The following is a 23,124-nucleotide window of genomic DNA, read 5'->3' on the forward strand; positions in this document are numbered from 1 at the left end:
TTCCACAGAAGTCACAACTGACTTTCTGTTTAGGACTCTTTACTGACTTGTCAGCACCCCAGTGCTGAGCGTGCCAGCACACCTTAGTGGTGTGTCCTAACTTCCCACAAAAGTCACACTGGACTCTTCGCTGGGGATTTCATCTCTGCTGAGTACCTTGATACTGAGTTCTCAGAGGAAAATTGTTTTTGTTTGGAACCTTTAGTTGGTTTTGAATGGTTGTGACATCCTTCCTCAGTTTCTTGGAAACTGACTGGACTTCAACGACAGACTCATGAATGGTTTTCATATTTTCATGCAAAACTGAGTTGTCTTGAAGAAGGTATCTGAGGTCACTTAGTTTGGCCTCTTCCACCTCATCACAACGCCGGCTGAGTGTTTTAATCTTTTTGTTACACTTTTTGACAAGTGTATAAAGATCACTCAGGGCATTAGCCATTTCATTTCTGAGTTGAGAGAGTGACATTACCTCATTTGATTGCTCTTCATTATCTGTCTCATCAGATTGGTCAGCATGTTCGGAAATGCATGGCTCAGCAAGTTCGTCAGCCATGAAACATATCTTTGCTGACTCTGTGGCATCAGCTTCAGTTGATGAAGAATCATCGATGTCACTCCATGTCGCCACCATTGCCTTCTTTTTGTCTTTCCTCAAAGTTGGGCAGCTTGACTTGATGTGTCCGGTTTGATGGCACTCAAAGCATGTAATGGGCTTCGAGTTGTCCTTCTTGAATTTGCTGTCACTTGAGTCAGCCTTATATTTGTCAAATTTTCTATAAGGCTTTTTGGAGTATTTGTCATTCTTTTTGAACAGCCTCTTCATTTTCCTCGTGAACATTGCCATCTCCTCATCGTCAGTTGAGCCATCATCAGTTGAGTCGGCTTTCATGACAAGTGATTTTTGCTTCTTGTCTTTGGATTTTTCCTTCACCTCGAAATTCTTCATGGATATCTCATGGGTCAGCAGTGAGCCGATGAGTTCATCATATTTATAGGTGGTTAAATCCTGAGCTTCTTCAACGGCTGTCTTCTTGGCTTGCCAGTCCTTAGGAAGACTTCTGAGTATCTTCTTGACTTGTTCTTCCTCAGTGAAGATTTTTCCAAGTCTTTTGAGCTCATTTATAATGTTGGTGAATCTTGCATTCATCTCAGAGATCCCCTCATCATTGTTCATTTCGAACAGCTCATACAATCTCATTTGCTGGTTGACCTTGGACTCCTTCACCTTGTTGGTTCCTTCGTAGGTCACCTCCAGCTTCTTCCAGATCTCCTGTGCGGATTCACAACCTGATATTTTGTTGTATTCTGCAGCATCCAGCGCACAGTGAAGCATATTTATAGCCGAAGCATGGTTTTGTAGCTTCTTGAGATCATCCTCTGTCCATTCAACCTCAGCTTTAACAACTGACTGGTCAGCAACAACTTTCACAAGTACAAACGGGCCTTGGACTATAGATAGCCAGGCACTCATGTTTGTAGCTTGAATGAAGTTCTTCATCCTATTCTTCCAAAAGGTATAGTTTGACCCGAAGAATAGGGGAGGCCTGGTAATGGACAGCCCCTCAGGTAATATCTGAGTTGTTTGGTTTCCAGGGAGAAACCGAGTGCTGTTTTCACCCATGGTATGGATCAACTCAAGGTTGTTAGACCTTTAGTAATGAGCTATTAAGCTCTGATACCACTTGTTGGTCCCTTGTAAGGTTGCAAATATAGTTCCAAGGGGGGGTTAGGAACTATTTTACCTTTTTTAAAATAATTTGGGCAGATTTCTTTTCTTTAAGAAAAGTTTATATAACAGCGGCGCTTAGCACTCAGCAAGACACTGACTTAGTCAACTAGTGACCAGGACAGCTTCGTTGCTTAGGCCAGGAAATAGCACTTAGAGTCTATTCCTGAACCTGCTCGTTGGTAGCGCACAACTCAGCTTGACCTCTTTTACTTGGTCAGTTTTAGTTTGTTTTAAGCAAGCAATATAAATAAGGAGTTAAGGTTTAGAAATACTTCACTCAGCAGATTTATCCAGGTTCGGCTTCTTCTAAGCCTACGTCCTGTCCCCGGAACACTTCCGAGATTTCAAATCCTCTACTGAGCTCTTTAAAGGTAGAGCCTCAAACCTTTTACAAAATCAGAAGCTGAGTATAACAAGAGTACCTTCCTCTATACCTCTACTCACTTCTATTCTAATTCACCAAGTACTAAAACCGAGTACTCAGCTTCTCCTTTCTACTTCTAGAAATGATAAAGATTTTGTCCTAAACAACAATTGCTAGAACACCTTAGATGATTGAAAAACAATCACTCTAGACTTTTACACAAATGAATAGACTTTGTAGTGTAAGAATTTGCTTTGCTTTTGATGGAGAACTTTTGTATACGTTTGGTCAGCGTAACGGCTTTTGCTCAAAGTTCTGTGTTGAATGTGGATTCTGAATGCTCTATTTATAGAGAGCTGTGAGAGCTTCTGGTTATTTCGAATTTCGAAATAACCGTTGGAGGGAAACGGCTACAGGTCGTTTTCACTCAGTCTGCCAGCAGTTCTCTTAGCCAGTCAGATTCCAGCATCTTCTGTTCTTCGGTCAGTGTGACAGTATGTTCCTCCATTTTGGGTAACGTCAACCAGACAGCTTGCTGTGTCTTCTGATCTTTACTCAAAGAGAAAATACTTTGTCTGGAAGTTGTCTTGTGGTCAGCGGCTGTCTTGTACGTTTTGTCGAGACAGCTCAGCAGCTTCATACCGAAGTTGTCTACGTGGATCTTCTCGATCCTTCTTTGCTCAGCATGCGTTTCATTACTTCAACGGCAGCGTTTTGGAGATACGCGGGCTGAGCAATCTTGGGCTTGTTTGACTTGGGCCTTGACTTCCTTATAGGGCTTGAGCCTTATGATCTTTATGTCTTATAACAATTATAAACTCAACATTGAACAAGCACATTAGTAACAATAAATCAAAGCATTTAAACTTAATGTGTTATAGAATATTTAATTTCACTTAATTAATTTTGTCAAATCAAAATCCTGTGGAAAGGTGTTTCAACAGTATTTGCATCAGAATCATATCCAAATTATAACTAATCGAAATACTTTCCTCGGGCTGACATCTTATCGGCATCAGTCAGTAGCCGACCAACTTATAAACAGTAGTGTGGATGTTCAATGCTGATATGCTAGGCATCTTTTCTTCAATGTGGGTATGCTAGGCATCTTTCATTCGACACAATCTATATTAGATATTAAAATGTAATTGAATTCGAATTCAATGATCAAGTTTTGGATTGTAACTGAATATTGGAGTATTTTAGTATCTGCATAAATTTTTAGCTCATTATATTCATTTTACAATCTCTGGAAATGGAGCTGGAACAGAGTTCTAGTTAAGGTGAACTTTCTCCTCTTTTTAACACAGTGCTGGTTCATTTGGACTTCAGCGATGTTGAGCGGGCTGAGGCTCAAGCAATCTGTTTAGGGTTGGAATTTGCAGCTGGATACGAGTTTAACTGTCGAATCTGATTCAAATGCCAAGTTAATCAACGGGTGGTAACTCCGTTGCTCATGCGGTATCAAAAATTGCTCTCTCTATGTCTGAGGAGTCTATTGTCATGGAAGATTTTCCTGATAATGTGTCTAATCAAATATGCTGCACTATGTTCTCTTAAATTCAGCATTGCTGTTATTCCCAAGTGGAAGAATGAAATGAAGTTGATTTTACTCAAACTATACACTAAATCACTGCATTATTCAATTAACTACTATAATATAATATAATTCTCCTACCAATTATATAGTTATACATTTCTTTATTAAACACAATAAAAGGGCGGCCCGGTCGCACTACGCGTCCCCGCTAAGCGAGGGTCCGGGGAGGGGTCCCACCACAAGGGTGTACTGGGGGCAAGCCTTCCCTTGCCAATTTATTTGGCAAGAGGCCGCTCCTAAAACTCGAACCCGTGACCTCTTGGTCACACGACAACAACGTTTACCATTTCTTTATTAAACACAATAATAAAAAATAAATCTTGTGATTTGATCGATTTGTAAAGATAGTCTCCGTGGTTTAAAAGTTTGTAAATAAGGTTCTGTGCTTTGTGCATTTTACAAACTCAGTCATTCTCTTAAAAGATTATTATCGTATCTATTTACTTCAAAAGATTATGAATCATCATATCGATTGAGCAATATGGAATTAAGGATCAATTTGGTATCTGAAGTTGGTTAGTATAATAAATTCAGTCCAAAATCAAGTTTGGGTGTAATTTGGCCATTTAACTTGAGATAGGTATAAGGTGATGACACACGTAAAATACATGCCATGCCAATGATATGCTGACATGTGTCATTTTGAATTGATTCGATACTAATACCAAGTTGAAAGGTTAAATCAATATCTAAACTTTAATATTGGACTAATTTGATCCTACTAGCTAATTGAAAGGTCAAATTAATCATTGATTCAAGCAATAAGTCGGCTTATCTAGATTCGAGACGTTCTTTGACTTTGGGATGGATATACCAATAAAAAAGAAGTTAACAAAATACGAGAAGTTGGTTTAAAGTGTCAAGTTCTGTTATTCAATATTAAATTAGTATAATTTCATAAACATTGAAATTAAAATAATGATATTTATTCGTTGGACTTAAATTGACACTTCCTTAAGACTTCACGCCTAGAGAGAGAAGGTCCACCTTCTCTCTAGGTCTCCTCCTCTTGCCGCTCATCTTCTCCCCTCTCCCTTCTGCTTTCTTCTTTCCTCGTTCTTTTTTCTTTTCTCTTCTAGACGTGATTTTTGAAGCTTTAGGCTTAGAACAAAGGAACCATATCTAGTTGGAGGAGGGAGAAGGTTGTCTTCCTTCTCCCTCCTCCCATCTGTGGATTTACTTTCGATTTTCTAGTTTTTTTAGTGTTTTCCTTTTGTTTCAGTTGAAATCCATACCTTTCATTGGATTTTCTCCATCTGATTCGCACATGTTAGCTATAACCTGTCGTTTACGCTTTTTCCGGGTTTAGCAAGAGTGGAAAATATTATTTTATACGTAGATCTACAGATCTACGGGGTTGCACCAGTAAAAAAGATTCAGATCCTGTTAGCCGGAATGGACTAAATGATGACGATTAGTTTGTAGTTGCCTTCATACAGAGTTGGATTCGTGAGAAGTATGAATTTTGTCGTTTTATTGTTTTAGTTGCACCTTTTATGGTTATTTTTGCTCATTGTAGCTTTTTTATTTCTTTTATGAACGTTGTATTAGGCATGAGTCTGTACTTGTATAAGGTTCTCTTACTTTTTTCATGATGTACTTGTACTCTTTTATCTAATGAAATGATTGAGCATTATTATATAAAAAAAATGACACTTCCTTAGAAATTTTGTGGTCATTTTATACCTTATCCATGTATATCACTTTATAGTATAAAGTTGGATCTCAAATTCTACGGTGCAATTGAGAATTGCAATTAACTCTCATTTACTAGATTTCTTTGCAATTTTGCTGCATCCTTTATTTTTCAGGATAAAATGCAAAAATATCTCTAACGTTGATAGACAAGAGTAATTTTATCTCTAATTATAAAATGATGTAATTTTATCCATAATGTTAGTAGTTAAAAGCAAATTTGCCCTTATCGTTTAGAAATATGATTACTTTGAAAAACAACTCATTAAACTGTCTTCACATCCATAAATTTTATTATTTTTATCTACGTTATTTTATCACTAATTGGTCACAGCTATATAACCATAAAAAAATTAATTTTTTTTATTATATTCGGTACAAATTGGACAAAAAAAAATTAAAAATTCAAATATTTTCTAAAATTTAAAAGTATTAATCTCCAATTAATTCTCTCATAAAGATTTAATGAGAAAATTAAAACAAAATATGAATTTTAATTAAACAAAAAAAGTATAAATCTCCAATTAATTCTATTAAAATATTTTTCACATTATCCCTACTTTTACTAATTACAGTTGAGCCTGCCTTTTACTGTCATTCAATCTCGGCTAAACGACGTAGTTTAACTCTCTCTGAATTTTACACAGAATATTGAAAGAGTTTTTGGTGAAATGTTTCTGAATTAGAGAGAGAAAGTTATATAATGAAGAGAGAGTTTTTAACGTTATCATCTTAGATTTGTGGTGCAGTATTAATTTCAATTAAGAAATATTAATGAGAGAGAATAAATGTTAAATTAGTAATCTTAAATTGTATTAATTATGTTTCTTAATCTACGTGCAAAACCCTAAAATGACTTATATTATGAGGTCAGATGAGTAATATAAAACTAAAAATGGTAAATGAAAAATGATAATAGAAAATACGTTTAAATAGGTATTGATATCTATTATAATAGTAAAGATTAGATATGTGTATCTGTTAGGATTTAAATATACAAATATTTAGTGAATGAATAGGAAAGATTAGATGCACGTATCTGTTATACAAAATTATAAATATAATAGAAAATTGGTTTAAATACATGAATATTTAGTGAATGAATAGGAAAGATTAGATATACATATCTCTTATACAAAATTATGAATATAACAGAAAATCGGGTTAAATACATAAATATTTGGTGTATGTTTATTTTCATTTTTAAGAAATGTTAACAGTATAAATAGAGGACGAAAAGTGTTCGGTAAAAATTACAAATCACTTTTAACACAAAAATCAAATAAGTTCTTTAGTCTCTTGGAGATACCAGCAAAACGACATGGTTTCACTCACTCTTCTCTTCACAGGGTTTTGGTTTCTTTGTTCATAGTTTCTGAACTGATGGAATTGGAATTGTAGATATCAATTTCAGCTTTTTCCATCGCTTAGATCAGTTTCACTTCTCATGTTTCTGAACTGATAAAAATGCTTCTCCGTTCTACAATTGGGTACGGTGTCATAGCTCTTAACCCATCAATGGTGGTTTCGTTCTCAGTGATGCCGAGAATTCTACACTCTTTTACTCTTTCTTACCTCATAAAAACATTTGCCCAATCTTCAGAATTGCTCTTTCTCCTTCTAAAAATGTCCAATTCGAATCCTCTTTCTTACCTCATAAAGGGTTTGTTTTGACTGTTAAGAGTAGGTAAGCCCTCTGGTTCTTGGGAAGTTTCCGATACTACTCGGTTAACCGAATGCACTCATGGATATTTTCCGGGGAGACAAAATCAGCAGCAACTTTTGTGCAGGACTGATTGAGGCCAAAAAGAAGAAAGAAAGCTTTAGATCTATGGGATCAAAACGGTGTTGGTGGTGGTGTATGAATAATCATGTTATTGGAAATTGATAGCCTAATAAAGCGTGTCTATGTCGAAAGGTACCTTGAGATTTATAACTTGGTGTGGGCAACCTGCAGGAATAAATACTGCCTCTCCAACATTTTGCTCAAAGGTCCAAGCTTCAACTCCTAAGTGTGACAATATTCAATTGAATGAATCAAAGGTGGTAATTTGTAATGAAAGAAAATGAAAATGAAAAATAAAAACTCAGGTCTGATAAAGATATTACTACTGTATTCAAGAAGCATCCATTGTGTATGCAATCTTAGACGATAAGATAATTTGGGTTAATAAATTGGGTTTAGATTCTTCGATAATTGTGAATCCCCCTGTGCTACTTTGATACAGCTTGAAGAAGAGACTGAGACTGATTCCAAGAGGTGCAGTTACTGAATTTCTGTCATCTAAGGGTAACTAGTGTGTTCAGATGTATAGACAAGTGTTTCTTGGAAAAATATGTGAAAGGGCAAGAGGAAGCTCCTCATTTGATTAATTTGTATAACCAGAAGTTAAATCTTTCTGATAAAAGATGAAGAATGCCTTAGTTAAGCTGTATTCTCTCTTGTTGAATGTAATAAATAAAATGTAATTTCAATTTTTTATGTATCAAATAAAGCTAGCAGATGTTATATTGAATGTGAGTGTGATCTGGATTACATGTTTTTTTACTCTGCAACCTATTTTTGTAAAAGAATGTTACTATGCATACACATATTTTTTATGCCTAAAATTCCTTCGACTCAAGCTTAATTGATTGTGGAACATAACTTTTACACAAGCTTTCTTTTTCCATATCACTTAGTTTATCGTTATTTCTATTTCTACCATATAATTGTATCAGTTATTCAATGGATTCAGTTTAGTCTAAGCCTGTACATAGGACTCTTTATTTTTTTTTATTTTTGTTTTGTCTTAAAATTGTGCATAGGACTTTTTGAAATGGGAACCACTTAATATGTTGATGTTAGGTTGAAAATTACTGTACATTATCTCAACAAACGTTCCTATTTGGGGATCATGTTTGTTGGTGGAGAATGATTCTTGTTAGAAAGGTTGGTCTGTGAACAAAGCTGATGTAGTAGAAATGGGAGATACTGTTAAGATTCTAAACTTTCTAGTTTCTGAGATCATTGATCTGAGACTAAGTGATTGAATAGTTGGTGTTTCATTGATTATATATGTTTTAGATTTTACACAATGAACGAAAATTATGCACTTTTATATGGAAAAATATGTGAAAGGGCAAGAGGAAGCTCCTCATTTGATTAATTTGTATAACCAGAAGTTAAATCTTTCTGATAAAAGATGAAGAATGCCTTAGTTAAGCTGTATTCTCTCTTGTTCAATGTAATAACTAAAATGTTATTTCAATTGTTTTATGCCATATGTATCAAATAAAGCTAGCAGATGTTATATTGAATGTGAGTGTGATCTGGATTACATGTTTTGTTTTGTGATCTGCATTTTACAGCCTCTGACTCTGCAACCTATTTTTGATTAAAATGAATGTTTTTTATGCCTAAACTTCCTTCGACTCAAGCTTAATTGATTGTGGAACATATCGTTGTTTCTATTTCTATAATTTAATTGTATCAGTTATTCAATGGATTCAGTTTACTACTGTAAGCCTAGTTCAAGAAACACCAAGAAAGATGTTGCAGCTGCTACTGGTGCGTTCTCTTTCTCTCTAAAGTATTGATTGAGCAGCTGTCTAGTATCAGATTCAAAAGATAAACATTTTCTTCATAGATTCTATGTATGGATAGTTCACTTGCTAAAAATTATAACAGTATGCCTACTGGATTTTTCATGCTAAATAAATATATATTTTTTATATTGTTTTGTCTAAAAATTGTGCTTAGGACTCTTTGTAAAGGGAACCACTTAATATGTTGATGTTAGGTTGAAAATTACTGTACACTATCTCAACAAACATTCCAATTTAGGGATTGATGTAGAAATGAATGAAAATTGTGAAACTAAGTGATTGATTATATATGTTTTAGATTTTGGACAATGAACGAAAATTATGCACTTTTATATGTTTTCTATTGCATTCATGGACCTTGAAATTGAGCTGAGGATCCAATTTCGCTTGTCAGATTCAACACAACACGTACATGATTGATAGAATGAGAATAATAAGCCTCAGGACCTTGACAATGATGGCTGAATCAATAATGTAAGTTGTTGATTTTCTTTGCAAAAGTAGAGGAGATGGGAAGAATGACGGAGAAAGACGTTCTTCAGGTCACCAAATCTTATTACATTTCTGCAGTTTTTGGTTAGTTAATAAATCATATTACAGACTGAGTTGTTGGTTAGCTAATAACAGAGAAAGACGTTCTTCATGTTGATTTTTTGCTATTATTTGGTTACTGGTCAGCACATTGGCAGTTGGCAGAGCAGATATGATAGATGCGGAGATGCTGATTCTGTAAGAGCAGACGTAATCGCAAAGATCATTGGACACCTAGGTCTTGAGAAAACCATGTTCGAGTCATCGAGTGCTAGAACCGCGGAGTGGTTTGTCAAATGCTATGGTCCAAGGTATAACACTCTTTCTATACTACAAATTATATCATTGCCTATGTTCATCAATGACAGCTTAATGTCATGTTTTCTCATCAGGTGAACCTTTTTGTTGGTCATTCTCAAGTAATTGGCCTAGAATGCCTGCGGGGATGCAACTTCGGTAAAAATAAATCTTCTTTCCACGGTTCACCATATTTGCTGATTTAACTTGTTAGTTCTGTAGCATACTGTTTTATATGTGATGCATAAGCTAAGATTGCTATGTGTGTTATATTGCTTAGCAAATTTTCGCTATGATAACGTGTGCTTGGTGCTGTGATACTTTGATGTTGAGTGATATCATAAAGTGTGAATACAATATGTTGTATTTCTTCATAAGTAATATAGAGCAGTAGTTTAAGCTTATCAATCGTCTATGGCAGGGAAATCTAGACTCTGCATTTTTGGGTATTTGATATACTTTATGGACCTTGTAATTGTATCGGGTCATACATTACAATTGTATCGGGTCATACCATTACAATTGATATACTTCATGGACCTTGCAATTGAGTTGAGGGTCGAATTTGGCTTGTCAGATTGATAGAGTGAACAGTCCAATAAGAATAAGAACAAAGTTGTTAGCTTTGGCTGTTGTTATTTGTTGTATTGCATTATTTGGAGGAACTGAATTGGGTTGATAGTTGTTATCTTTATGTTACATTGGGTTGATGTTTGTCAGATATTAATATAAGATCTATGATTGGGTCTTAATTATCAGTTCGAGCTTTTAGTTCAATCGGTTCCATGACATGGTATCTTAGTCTCTAGGACCAAACGGTCGAGGGTTCGAGTCTTGGCAACCTCATTAATTTGTGGAATTAAAAACACATGGCAGGACCTTGAATTGTAATTTCCTGTCGTGTTTGTGCAAAATTCTATTGTGGATTTCTGTTGTTTGTTATCTAGATGATTTTATCTTCCATTCTTTTTTTCTTCTTCATCTCTTAATGTACAAATCAACAGGACCCATAATATGGCAGTCGATATGGACAAGGATCTACGTAAGGTAATCTCAATGTACACTTGTAAATTTGTGTTTATATTCTACCTTATATCATGAAATAATTAATTAGTCGATAAGCTAATGGTTGTGATGGATTTTTATGTTAACAAACTGGGTTTAGATTCTTCCGACATTGTGAATTGCCCTGTGCTACTTGCATATAGCTTGAAGAAAAGGCTCATTTCCAAGAGCTGCAGTTATTATATTTCTGTCTACCAAGGGTCTAGTTAAATTGGATTCAAGTATATTTGGCCTATCAAATTATTATACAATATTATCAATTCCAGACGTATAACTTAAAATTTTTGTTTCATAAGAATAAGTATTACCCTTCATTGGTTGTTGAAATAGCACTTTCGGATGGTATTGAAATAACAGTTTGTTCTAGAGTCCAGTAGCTTATAAAATTTAGGCATGAGATCATATGGCCAGAATTTCTATTATGAGAAATATCAAGGTAATTTAATTGCTTCAACTTGCAAAGTTCAATTGCAATTTCTCCTTGAAAAACACAAGTCGAGACATATTTCCTATGCACTTTGGTGTTCTTCCAGATATATTGTTATGACTGATATCCAAAATTTATAAGCCAGTGATGTTACATAGGCTATCCGGAATGCTGCCCTTAAACTCATTTCTAGACATACATAATGATCCCACTTTTGGAAAGCATAAGAGATATAGCCATTGAAACAAGGGACAATTACAAAACTAGCACCTTTTTGGGGGTTAGTTTTCATTTCCAACACACTTTCAAAATCTCACCAAAACTAACACATTTCATTAACTAATTTCCAACCTTACCCTCATCTCTAACCTTTTAATAACGTTGTCTTCCCCCCATTTTTCTCTTTTCGTCCCGCGCGCTCTCTCTGTCTCTCTGTCTCTCTCTCTCTCTAAAGAACGGGATCAATTTACAGCTAACGATCAACAATCAATCCAACCCATAGTGTGTGCTTCAAGATTTTATACACAATCATGTAAGTTTTTCATGAATTTACAATATTTAAAGCTTCGTCCTATTCATTGTTGATGTATCGGTTTGTTTCTTTGAAACCCAATGTATATCGTTGTTGTCGTCTATTCATGCTATTACTGTTCGTGCGAAACCCTAAAATCAGTGACATCAATGTAAGATGCATTTGATTTGGAACTTCAATCTGCGATTTTCGCGACAGGGTCGATTATTGTCGATACTGTCGATAATGTCGATATGAATGTCAATACAAGATTCATATCGACATACAGGACTGTGTGATTTTCCATTCTAAATCATAAAATTCAAACACAAAGCACATAAAACATAAAGATAATTTTTATATTATATATATATTAAAAAGAAAGAAAGAAATACATAAAACATTAAAAAACGAAAAAACAAAAAAAAAACAAAAAAAAACACAATTATTGGTACTCAGGACCCATTAACACCTCAGCGTAGTCCTTTTTGGCCTTCGCCAAGTCCCGCTTGAGGCGCCTTACTGTCCTCCTGAACCGCCTGTTTTGGGCCATGACTGACTCCAGAAGGTCAGAGGTCTCTTCTGCAGCCCAAGACATGGTTTGTGCCATGCCCCTCATGAACCTGACGATTTCGTCCGTGTCTCCATCACGGAAGGAGAGGACGAAAGAAGCCATGAGTTCTTCGAACTCAGGCATAGGATGAGGTGGTGGCGGTGGTGGTGGTGGCGACTGTGGTGATCCCGGTGGTGACGCTGCCATTGTTTACAGATAAACTTGAGAACTGAAGAGTTTACTAGAATGAATAATAAAGTATGAACAGGTAATGAGTCTATTTATAGATGAAGGAATTGTAATATGCATGGGGAATCTCAACAGACTATAAAGTGATATTCGAATAAGAGTGACATTCGAAGAAGAGTGAAAGTCAAATTAATCATTACCTGCATTTAATGCTCACTAATAGAGTATTCCAGAAAAACGTCTATTCATATTCCGTCGATATATGTCGATATATAAGCTGTATCAACATTCATATCGACAATACTTTACAGATACGTGCCGATAGGTGTCGAAATCTCTTTTGTATCGGCATATATCGACGTATTTAATGCTTAGCCTGATAGTCAAAGTCATCATTACATGCATTTAAGGCACCGCTTAACAGATCATTCTAGAAAAACGGCTATTCATATTCCGTCGATATACGTCGATATATGAGCCATATCGACGTATATGCGCCGATATGTGTCTTTATGCAAGTTGCATCGACATATATCGGCATATCTCATAGTTTGAAGTGTGAATACCAATACTTATTTCGTTAACTTTCTTCGTTTAGTTACAATAATATACTAATATTATTTACTTATGTATTTATGGTAATGCAGAAATATGTCCACCCCGAATATTTGTCTGTGTATGGTTTCGTGGGATGGAGAATGGAAAAAAGAGGGGCCAATGTACACTATGATATACGTTGGTGGTCAATCTAAGGTGCTCCATTTTTCAACCCCAACTGATTACCAAACTTTGAGAGATAGAATTCACGCTTCCCTGAATGTTGATGCAACCTGTTTTGACATACAAATGGCAATGCACACAACATACGGTCCAAATAAACTTTTTGGACGATTAGCACAAATTGTGGATGACAGTGATATAGCTGGTTTCGTTGAGTTTTGTAGATGGAATAAACCCGATGTGATGCCATTATATGTGACTATGACTTCTCGAATCCGTGTTGCGGAAGTAAGGCGACCAATGGTTGCTGAAGTGAGGCGTCAAAACGTTGCGGAAGTAAAACGACCAATTGGTGCAGAAGTAAGACGACCAACTGTTGGTGAATTCACTCCACAAAATGTTGCTGAAGCAGAGGCAACCAGAATAAGTTATTGTGTGCCTAACATAGAAATTGAGACTCGTGGTCCGGCAAAACATGTCATGAATCCATATACCCAATCTCCTCTTGGGCTAGACGATATTACATTGGATCAAGGATATGGTAATGGATGTGATAACGATGACCATGGATACGATAACGACTACAATGGATTTGACAATGATGATCACGTATATGATAACGATCATCGCCAAAGATCCGTTTCAGAACCATCGATTGATAATGTTCAACCAAGTTTGCATGAGATTGCTGATGATGCAAGAATGAGAAGTAGAACGGATCCATTTCGTTTTGTTCCACAAGTACTAGAGGATGTAGACATTCCGATCAAATGTACAGGATCTTCCGGGGGTGATGGGTTGAAGGCGCATGATATGTTCAAAAGCAAACGAGAACTGCAAGATGCACTTGAGAGATATTCAATTGATAATATGTTCGAATGGAAGGTGCACAGATCAACTAAGTCCTTGTTTGAGGTTCGATGTAAGCATGTTGACACATGCAAGTGGCGGGCTAGAGGTGGAGTCATACTCGGTTCAGATATGTTCATACTTCGGAGAATTGACAGTATGGACAGTCACACTTGTGATAGGGGTGGACAACTATTGCCACATCATAAGCAAGCGGGGAAACGAGTAGCAGGTATCATACTTAGTGAGAAGTTAGACATGGAGAATCGGGTGTACCGTCCAAGTCACATCATTTGGGAGATTGAAAAATTATTTTCAATCAATCTATCTTACATGCAAGCTTGGAGAGCAAGATGTTGGGCGGTAGATAGCACGAGTGGTACACCTGAAGAATCGTACATGTTGTTACCTGATTATTGTGAGACACTGAAATTTGTTAATCCAGGTACGGTGACACATATTGAAACGGACGATGAAGATAATTTCAAATTCTTCTTCATAGCCATTGGTGCTTCAATCCGGGGTTTTAAGGCACATATTCGCCCCGTTATATGTGTAGATGGTACACACTTAAAGGTTAAGTATGGCGGGGTACTATATGTTGCGGTTGGAAAGGATGGTAATAATCAAATTTACCCTCTTGCATTCGGAATTGGGCCAAATGAATGTAATGAATCATGGGCTTATTTCTTCACCAGGTTGAAAGAATGTATTGGTGAAGTTGAAGACCTCGTCATAATATCAGATAGGAACAAGAGCATTGATTATGCAGTCAATATGGTGTATCCAAATGCGGTACATGGAAGTTGTGCTCAGCATTTGAAACAGAATGTGAAGGCTAAGTTTGGGGGCGGGAAAAAGTTAGACATAGCGTATTGGCAAGTTGTAAAAGCATGGCGGACCTCTGATTTCCAGGAAAGATTCGCCAGACTTCGTAGTATAAGTCGGGGGGCAGCGGACTATCTAGAGGAAGCTCGTCGAGAGAAATGGACACGTGCGTACTTCTGCGCACGTCGGTATAACATTATGACGACAAACATATCAGAATCATTCAACGCAAGAATGGGAGATGGTAGACGTCTACCGATCACATTGTTGGTTGAGTATATAAGGACAATCCTCCAAGCATGGTTTCATGAGAGGCGCACAAAAGCAGGTATGATATTTGGACCTCGTCCATGATATAATAGTAATAGTTCTTATGTACTCACATATTCAAAATGTTTTTGCAGGGGAACGGGAGACATATTTGTCCACATTTTATAACGAGAAGATGCATAAACATGTAAATAAGTCCGTTCAGTGTTCATATAAGCCCATTGATGCACACAATTTTGAAATCGGCGATCGAGGTAAGGGTGGGATAGTGAATCTGCGCGCGGGAACATGCACGTGTAGGAAATGGCAATTGTCACAATTTCCATGCAGACATGTATGTAAGATTGCATCCATGCATCGATTAGAGAATGCATATGCGTGGGTGCATCGATACTACAAAAATGAGACTGTACAATTATCGTACCATGAACCCATACATCCACTAGGCCACCAGTCTGAATGGAAAGTTTGTGATCCTCCTAGGCGGGTGCTTCCTCCTAAAAAGGCTGCGCCTAGAGTTGGACGTCCGAGAAATCAAAGCCGAATACCGTCAAGGGGCGAGGAGGTAACTCCGACAAGGTGCACCAGATGCGAGCAAACTGGTCATAATCGAGCGACTTGTACTAGTATGTTACGAGTTCCATCTCGGCTTCCACCAACAATATCGAGTGAAGCAAGCTGTTCTAAAAACTCTGCTGGCAAATAGTATACTATATCTTATGTATTGTTACTTTGTATTCATCATTTGTGTATTGATAATAAGTATTGATAAATTGTGTACTTTTTTCCATATCGGCTATGTCCACGCCTTCAATGATCCCATATGTCCCTACGTAATCACCGATATGTTTCCATATCGACATTGTACACGCCGATATGTTTCCATATCGGCTAAGGCCACGCCTTCAATGATCCCATATGTCCCTACGTAATCGCCGATATGTTTCCATATCGACCTTGTACACGCCGATATGTTTCCATATCGACATTGTACACGCCGATATGTTTCCATATCGGCTAAGGCCACGCCTTCAATGATCCCATATGTCCCTACGTAATCGCCGATATGTTTCCATATCGACATTGTACACGCCGATATGTTTCCATATCGTCTAAGGCCACGCCTTCAATGATCCCATATGTCCCTACGTAATCGCCGATATGTTTCCATATCGACCTTGTACAACAAGAAGATGTCACGCATAATATACATTTATAAGTTACCAACAAACGTTTACATGTTAAAATAGATTACAAGCCAAACAAATTAGGCATTGGAATAAGATCATTCTGGTTCAACAATCTTTGGTTGAAGAGTTCCAAGCACACCCGCAACCTATAGAAACGTCCATCAAACCCAGAGAATCCATAATCCGTACATAATGGCCCTTTTTCAACATAATGCTGAGCAAACAAACATAGGAAGACACCACAATCATTGGATTTGCGCAGCTGTTGTGGGCACCCTCGAGCCCTCTGCCACTTTATCAATTGATTGTCGTTGTCAGGCCGCCCACTTTTCTTCCAAAACTCGGCCTCTTCCATTGCTCTTGTCATGATACGAAACCGGGGTTCAAGCCATTTGTCTATTGATTCGTTGGATGCATTTGACTCCAAACTATCATAGAACTCCATCCTCATTTCTTCCACATAGAACACACCGAGTAACCAGTGTTCTCCTTTATAGTTGATGGGTATTAGCACATGTTTAACATCATACCAGCGCCGACTTTGAAACTCTTTCATCCCAGTGATTCGTTGCACAAACATCTTGGATTGTCCCCATTTGCCGGGTTTGTCATAACTCTGGGTCATATTTGCAAACTCCATAAAGCCAAAGAAATTTGAGTCGATGGCAGTCCAATCCTGACTTTGATTGACGTATTTACCGTTTAATAACCACAAAAATGCATTTACAAGCTGCAACACACATGCACAAACAAGTTCAAACACAACACATACAAAGTGAAGAATATAAACCAATAACTTGGAATGTGACCAATATCTTACTTGACTGTCTATATACTTTCCAGTTATCTCTGCCTCTTCAAACCATGATACAGTCTGACCCCAATCGGTTCCACCTAACGTCCTCAGCTGATCGCGGGGGGTACTCCTCTTCCAGTCGTCATATGATTCTAGAAGGTGTCCTTTTATACGATCGCGACCATCGTGTTGTTCCACGGGGTACTTTGCATCATCATCATCATCAAAGTGATGTCCCATCCGAGGATCAGTGAATGGTGTCTGAACGTCTTTCCCACGTTTCTTTTGTCGCTGGGGTCTTGGTTTCACCTCTTCCTCCTTGATGTTTACATCCCTTCCTCTACCTCTCCCTCTTCCTCCCACTCCATCCCTTCCTCCTGCATCCCTTACCCCCCCCCCCCCCCTCCTCTCCCTCTCCTCCTCTTCCACCTCCTCTTCCTCCTCCTCTTCCTCCTCCTCTTCCACCTCCTCCTCCTCCTCTCATCCTGTTAAAACACCAAATACAGACACAGATTATGTCATTGTGAATTCAGTTAAAAGCACCACCTTAAACGTTAAAAACAAACTTACATCAATCATTATAACAATTTCCCTTTCCTCCTGCTGCTTCTTCTCCCTTTCCTCCTGTTCTTTAGCCCTCTCCTCCTGCTTTTTCTTCTCCATCTCCTCCTGCTGCTTCTTCTCCCTTTCCTCCTGTTCTTTTTTAGCCCTCTCCTCCTGATCTTTATTCTCTTTCTCCTCCTGCTTTTTCTTCTCCATCTCCTCATGCTGCTTCTTCTCCCTTTCCTCCTGTTCTTTTTTAGCCCTTTCCTCTTGATCTTTATTCTCTTTCTCCTCCTGCTTTTTCTTCTCCATCTCCTCCTGCTGCTTCTTCTCCCTTTCCTCCTGTTCTTTTTTAGCCCTCTCCTCCTGATCTTTATTCTCCTTCTCCTCCTGCTTTTTATTCTCCATCTCCTCCTGCCGATTCTTCTCCTTTTCCATCTGTTCTTTCTTAGCCCTCTCCTCCTGCTATTTCTTCTCCTTCTCCTCCTGATCTTTCTTCTCCTTCTCCTCCTGGTCTAACTTCTCCTCATTTTCTCTATTCTCCCTCTCCTCCTGAATAGTTTGGTCATCCAGACCTTGTCCTCCAATCCCCATATCATACATATCAACGTCGCGTTGTGACTTCAGTTCCTGCACATCACGTTCTACAACGGACAATCTATTTACAAGGGCATTCAGTTTCCTATCTTGCTGACCAACGTGTTCAGTTATCATCTTCTCCTGCTCAGCAAACTTGGCATTCATCTTCTTCTCGTGCTCATCAAACATCCTCCTCAGTACTCGTTCAATACTAGAGTGTTTCTTCTTCTGGACAAGTACTCTAGGTGAGACAATGAAGGCATTTTCATCATTATCAGTATCAGATTCACTGCCATCCTCTACATCAACATATCCGCCTTCATATGTACCCAATCCCTCATGTTCCTCCTTTTCCATACCTTCATCCTCTTGTTCCTTTTTCCCCTCTTCTTCCACCTCCTTCCCCTCTTCTTCCACCTCCTTCCCCTTTGCAACCTCTTGCCCTTTTTCCTCCTCTTGCACCTTTTCCAAATCGGCAAAGACATGGTCATAATTACAATGCAGACAATCCACATGGTTTACTAGATGATCATACCATGAGCTTTCTTTCTCGGTGTCTTCAGCTGTAAGTTTTGTGGCATTTGGTTTTACACCCGACTAAAAATACAATACAAATGTACAAATAAACAAACCAGTCAAATGTATAACACAATAGTGACACATGTAGGCACAATGCTTGGTCAACTTACTTCAAAAATGGTTAGGACTTTGGGCAATTGAGCGATAGCGGTCTTTTTCCATCGTAGCCATCGTGGGATGCGATTGCCTTTCTTCTCATACCATATCCGGGTGGCATCCCATACTTCCAACAACCAAGCCTGCAACAAAGGTCCAATTCATTATTTATGCCTATGACCAACATTTCTAGTATAAAGAATATACACACATCATACCTGAAATACGTATGCAAAACCATATAGGTTGTATGAGACACGGTTAATCCTTAAATTCTGCCTATAAGCGATCAATTGATCAATTCGGTCTTTTCCACCATCTATTCCATTAACAAGAGACCTGTAGGTCACATCCCAGCCACAAACACCCCACGAGAACTCGTTAAACAATCTTGGAAATTCAGCAAGTTCCAACACCCAACGAAGAACTTTTTTTTCGCGAGTGTTATCCAACACACAGCAAAATACAACATAGCAAATGAAACTGCATCCTGGTCAGACTGATCCTTCCAAACAGTTTGCAGCATAATTGTTTCCACGTCTTTATAGGATGGTGTAGGGATGCCTGGAAAAAACTTATTCCTAAATCTATATGGCTTCTTTATCCCACTGAACCTTTCCAGAAATGCTTCCATGTCCCCAAACCGTAACCCACGTAGGAGTCCAAACTCCCAATCCCCAAATCTTAACTCAACACCTCTAACTCTGAAGCAAAGCTCCCTGGGTTTGATGTCTTCACGTATGATCTCCCTTGTTAAAACGGTGTGGCATAGGACTCCTGCAAATACTGTATTGGTCATTTCCAAATACTGGCCGAAGCAACTCTTCCTAAAGAGATTTAGTTGGTCTGATGTTAACAAGCCCTTTATCTGTTCTGCTGCTTTTAGGTTACACCTAACCGTGATGACGCTTTCCGTTCCAAATGTTTTTTTGTATTTATATGCAGGTTTCTTCTTGGCTTTCTTCTTCGACGGAGAGGCATGCTCATCTCTCTTCCTCTTGTCTACACGATCATGCTGAAAAATGTTGTAGACATATCATCAGGGAACATAAAATCAAGCTAATTATAACGTGGACCTAGGATGAGCTAGGTCGATATGAATGTTCTATCGGCAATATAACGTCGATATGAATGCTCTATCGGCAATATAACGTCGATATGAAATGTTCTATCGGCAATATACTGTCGATATGAATGTTCTATCGACAAACTGATCGACGATATCAATGTTCTATCGGCAAACTGATCGACGATATTAATGTTATATCGGCAGTATATCGTCGTTATGGATGTTCTATCGGCCATTAGGCTGTCTATGAATATGTACTATCTACAATTAGGTTGCCGATGAACATACACATCGACGAATTTCAACCAAACTGAATGACTTCCTAACAACAGACGAACCCAGGAAAAACCCTAACACCAGAAGCAGTAAACGAAACGAACCGAAACGAAATGTTCGTTCTCAAACACAACAAATGTACGTGCAATAGAAGAGAGAAACGCAAATGTAAAGTCAAGTTATTTACCCTCTTTTTCGTTCTTCCTTCTGAGTTCGATTCGTTGTCTGAGCTTTGTGTTCTCGCCATGTCAACTCCAAGTAACAGAGATTCGCCGGATGAAATGTACAGAATCGGCCAATGAATCGCCGGAAAGTTAGAGAGATGAATAGAGGGGTGTTAGGTTAGAGTTATGGAAGTTCGAATATTGAAGAGCGGGAGCGGACTGTTAGAGATGAGGGTAAGGTTGGAAATTAGTTAATGAAATGTGTTAGTTTTGGTGAGATTTTGAAAGTGTGTTAGAAATGAAAACTAACCCCCAAAAAGGTGCTAGTTTTGTAATTGTCCCTTGAAACAATTATCAGAAATGTCCAAATCGAATTTGGCAAGTTGAAGCAATTAAGTTACCTTGATATTTCTCACAATAGAATTTTTGGTCATATGACCTCATATCTAAATTTTACAAGCTATGGACTCTAGAAAAAGCTGTTATTCCAATACCATCAAAATGTGATATTTCAATAACCTTGAGTTTATAGTGAAGGATAATACGTAGAAGCAAAAATTCAGAGTCATATGTTTCGAATTGATCTATCGTATAATGATTTCTAAGGCCAGATTCCTCTTCAAGTGATGTTCAGAGAAACGTTTCTTGGAAAAGTATGCTGAAGCTCCTCATTTGAAAAAGTTGTACAAGCAGAAGTTGGAGCTGTCCCGATACAAAACAATCTCAAATGTTGAAGACTGATATGAAGATTCATTGATATTGATTTGTTAATTAGTAATTACTGACTTTGATATGTTGTTTATTAAATTAATTGCAAAATTAACATGTGTTTTTTTGGTCATTCTTGAATGAAGTTTGATCAGTACGCAAGTATAATAGAATCTGCATAACTTGTTCATTTTAAATCTCTGATTTTTGTTATTTGATATGTGAAGTTCACTAATTTAGTGAGTCATGTATAATTAAGACAAATTTTTATTCATGAACTTCTCGCAAACTTGTGGGATCAATTTGGCCAAAAAAGATGTTTAGGTATTAATTTCAGTCCATAACTTCATATTTTTTTGTTAGATTACACCAAAAGTGGTACGTGTTAGCATACAAATGGTGATTTTTTAATGTGTCAATTTCTTATGTTGACACATGTCTGATTTGAAAATTGGGAGTTAATGTTTTGTTATTTTGTGTTCATTTTGCATTTTGATCATCATCTGTTTTAGGTTGGAAATTGCAGCTGGATACAGGTTGAACTGTCGAATCTTATTCCGAATGCCTAATTAACCATCTCAAATTTTCCTCTGATGATATTCAAGCACAAGCCAAACCATGCTCTAAAAAAAAAAAAAAGATGTTTCCTGATAATGTGTCTAATTTGTTTAACTTGGATTTTTATGCTGTTGTTTGATATTTTCCTTTATAATAGTAATTATATATCTAACAAAGCAAACAGATGTTTTGTTGAATGTGAATATGATTACGGTATGTGGATAACTCTATAACTTGTTTGCTTTTATTCATTCCAATCATTTTTTAGTTAAGCTGTCCAAAGACAAGTTAGATCTTTTTTATACTTTGCAATCTACAAAAGTTGAAGCTATTGAATTAATTAATTGGATGATATTTTATTTGGTAACTAGTGACTTGAATTTGGTCTAGTTGAAGTTATCTAATTAATTGCTATTGCCTATATGTTTAAATCACTAATTGGTCCCTGATCTATTATTTGGTATCATTTGGCATCCGATTTATCATAAATTGTGAAATTTGACCTAATTTTGATGGAGAATTAACATAAATATTATCCTAACGACATGTGACTATATTTTGACACTTAGACTTGATAAATTTAGTTTTAGAATTTATTTTGATTTAATTTAATTAATTTTTTTCACAAGAAAATTTATATGGAAAATAAATTTTAAGATGTACGATATGTCACGACCATGTATCAAAATATCACCATATCAAGGGATAACAATTTTGTCAAATCTCCATCTAAATTGGATGAAATTATACCCATTAAGATAGTTTAGAACCAAATGTGAATAATAGATAAAAATCAAATGATAAAATTGTGAATAAATCAGAGACTAAATGGTACTTTAATAAAAAAATTCATCTATAGATATAAAAATAACAAACTAGTTACTAAATTGATCCTAAAGTGAAAATGCAAAAGGCAATTTAATTTATTTATGAAATTTCAATCATTATCAGTAAAATAGCCAAAGTTTTATTTTGTGTCATAAATAAATCCAAATCAATATTTTGGCATCGAAATTGCTAGAAAAATTCCCAAACAACTTTAATAAAATAACAATGAAACTTAATTAATTTAAGCATTAAATATTTCCAAATTAAAACTTCAAAATTAATTAAGACCCAAACTATCAAAATCATTAATCAGGTCTTGAATTATTATAATAAAAAAACTGTGACTATTCGATATAAATTGTAATAATCTTCGTGTTGGTTCAAAATGAGTTTATGGAAGATGATCTAATACTTTTGTTTAGAATATGATTTAATTGATGATTGTTGCTTAGTTTAGAGAGTTAGTTGATGATCTTAAGATCCTAATTGACTTTGAAACCTTAGTTTAGGGAGCCAAATGAG

At 36.8% G+C, this 23,124-nt stretch overlaps 1 long non-coding RNA gene across 1 annotated transcript; it reads left to right on the plus strand.

The window, feature by feature from the left end:
• Positions 1-8,622: 8,622 nt before the first annotated feature.
• LOC136224069 (uncharacterized) lies at positions 8,623-11,129 on the plus strand. Its single transcript, XR_010686265.1, has 5 exons — positions 8,623-8,938; positions 9,371-9,518; positions 9,655-9,818; positions 9,900-9,963; positions 10,809-11,129. It is a non-coding gene; the product is annotated as an uncharacterized lncRNA (long non-coding RNA).
• The last annotated feature ends 11,995 nt before the right edge of the window (positions 11,130-23,124 follow it).

This window comes from Euphorbia lathyris, chromosome 3 (genome assembly GCF_963576675.1).
Source record: "Euphorbia lathyris chromosome 3, ddEupLath1.1, whole genome shotgun sequence".
In the NCBI taxonomy this organism is placed as follows: domain Eukaryota; kingdom Viridiplantae; phylum Streptophyta; class Magnoliopsida; order Malpighiales; family Euphorbiaceae; genus Euphorbia; species Euphorbia lathyris.